Source organism: Myodes glareolus, chromosome 11, assembly GCF_982192425.1.
Source record: "Myodes glareolus chromosome 11, mMyoGla1.1, whole genome shotgun sequence".
Taxonomy (NCBI): Eukaryota; Metazoa; Chordata; class Mammalia; order Rodentia; family Cricetidae; genus Myodes; species Myodes glareolus.
In genome coordinates, this window is record NC_142036.1 from 12,079,155 (window position 1) to 12,082,140 (window position 2,986).

Here is a 2,986-nt window from a genome sequence, read left to right on the forward strand (position 1 = left end):
TATGACCTCATTTTTTAATTCGGTTAATTAGAATTTTAATGTCTAGTTTATTGAGTTCCTTATATATTTTGGACATCAGACCTGATGCCAGTAGAGAATTCCTTCCCTTTCCTCCAATGCTTTTCCTAGACTCTAGTACCTGGCTATTCTGTTCCCTATACCAACAATCACAATCTGAAGTTTGGTTTTTATGCAGAAATCATGAGTAGCAGAATCAAAACCAAAATTCAGTAGAGAGGACTTTGTTTAGACTTGACCCTATCAAATTGTCAAGTAGTGAAGTCGGGATGTATGATGATGTCCCAACCAGTAGGAAAGGAATCTGGGCCCTGGTAACCTGGAAGAGAAAGGCATGGAGGGGCAAGAGACACAAGAAATGAACAGCAAGTCTGTATTTCTGATCAAGCCGCCAACTTTATTTTTTCTCAGGGACATTTATATAGCAAACAGGCAAGGGGAGGGTAGGATGCTGGAATGTCAGGTCTGGAGTCATCCCTTGCCAAAAGAAAGAATTTACAGAGATACTGAGGGTTGGTGACTATTAACTAACAAAGGGAATGTTAATTAATTCTGAAGTCTGGGGCCTGCAAATCTCACAAGGAGATAAGAAGAGAAAGGGTTATTTCCTAGTTCAGGAGCTTGTCCTACAGAGCCTTCTGAAAAGCTTACTTAATTGTGAGCTTACAATATCTATAACCAAAATACAGATCTTTGCTTCTGACATGATGGTAAGGGCATCACTCTGCAAGAATGCAGGACTATGTAGGTGATATCAGACCTTTCACTCTGAGTCCTTGCAGTTGGCCCATAACATACCTCCTCCCATCATATTGTCACACAAATTTCCTGAGTAGTGTGAGCTATGTTAGTATATAAAGTATGAATTGGTTATATTAGAGAGATTGTATTGGATGCTGAAGGGCCAGTCAGTTTCATCAATATCACACATGGAAGATGGAGCAGCGTGGTTTTGGTCCTCCCATAACAAGAAGCACTAAGGGAAATGAGAATATATCATATGATTTTTTATTATTATTAATAATAATTTATAACAATTTCCACTTCCTCACCTCCTCCCAATACGCTCCCACTCCCCCCATTCCCTCTCCTCCTCCCTCTCCAGTCCTAAGAGCAGTCAGGGTTTCCTGTCCTGTGGGAAGTTCAAGCTTTTGCCCCCTCCCTCCAGGTCTAGGAAGGTGGGCATTCAAACAGACTAGGATCCAAAAAAGCCAGTACATGCAGACGAAATCAGTCCCAGTGCCATTATCAATGGCTTCTCAGACAGCCCCCATGTCAGCCACATTCAGAGACTCTGGTTTGATCACATGCCCAGTCCAACTGGCCTTGGTGAGATCTCATTAGATCAGTCCCCTTGCATCAGTGGGTGAACGCCCCCCTTGGGGTCCTGACTTCCTTGTTCATGTTCTCCCTCCTTCTGCTCCTCATTTGGACCTTGGGGGCTCAGTCCAGTGCTCCAGTGTGGGTCTCTGTCTCAATCTCCATCTATCTTTGGATGAAGGTTCCCTCTGATCCTTACTTCATTGCTCATGCTCTCCTTCCTTCTGCTTCTCATTTGGACCTAGAAATCCTGTGTTCCAATGTGGGTCTCTGTCTCTATCCCCATCCATCGCCATATAAAAGTTCTATGAATATTCATCAGTAAGCTATGGGCCAAGGCCAGTTCAGGCACCCACTCCCCTGCTGCCCAGAGAACAATCTGGGGACCTCTCCATAGACCTGGGAATACCTCTGAATCAAGTCTCTTGCAAACACTAAATTGGCTCCCTGAGTTGAGATGTATACTATCCTGCTCCCATATCCGTCCTTCCTCCCTCCCCACATCTCACTCCCCTTCTCCCTTCTCTCTTACCGTCTCCCCTTACCCCCCCCCACCGTACACCCAAGGTTGCCTGGCAATCTTGTCTACTTCCAATATCCAGGAGGATAACTATATTATTTTCTTCAGGTTCACCTTCTTATTTAGCTTCTCTAGGATCACAAATTATAGGCTCAAAGACCTTTAACTATGGCAGGAATCCACTTATGAGTGAGTACATACCATATTCCTCTTTTTGGGTCTGGGTTACCTCACTCAGTAAAGTGTTTTCTATTTCCACCCATTTGCATGCAAAATTCAAGATGTCATTGTTTTTTACCACTGAGTAAAACTCTAATGTGTAAATGTTCCACACCTTCTTTAACCATTCTTCTATTGAGGGGCACCTAGGTTGTTTCCAGGTTCTGGATATTACAAATAGTGGTGCTTTGAACATAGTAGAACAAATGCTTTTGTAGTATGTTAGGGAATCTCTAGGGTATATTCCTAAGAGTGCAATTGCTGGGTCCTGAGGGACGTTGACTCTCAGTTTTCTGAGAAACCGCCACACTGATTTCCACAGTGGCTGAACAAGTTTGCATTCCCACCAATAATGGATGAGAGTTCCCCTCCCTCCACATCCTCTCCAGCGTAGGCTATCATTGGTGTTTTTAAGTTTAGCTATTCTGACAGGTGTAAGATAGTATCTTAAAGTTGTTTTGGTTTGCATTTCCCTGATCGCTAAGGAGGTTGAGCATAACCTTAAGTGTCTTTTGGCCATTCGATGTTCTTCTGTTGAGAATTCTCTGTTAAAATTGGGTTAGTTAGAGTTTTAATGTCTAGTTTCTTGAGCTCTTTGTATATTTTGAAGATCAGACATTTGTCTGATGAGGGGTTGGTGAAGATCTTCTCCCAGTCGGAAGGTAGCATTTTTGTCTTACTGACAGTGTCCTTTGCTTTACAGAAGCTTCTCAGTTTCAAGAAGTCCCATTTATTCTTTGCTTCTCTTATTGTCTGTGCTACTGGGGTTCTACCTAGGAAGTGATCTCCTGTGCCTATGTCTTGTAGACTACTTCCCACTTTCTCTTCTATCATGTTCAAAGTGGTCAGATTAATGTTGATGTCTTTAGTCCATTTGGACTTGAGTTTTGTGCATGGTGATAGATATGG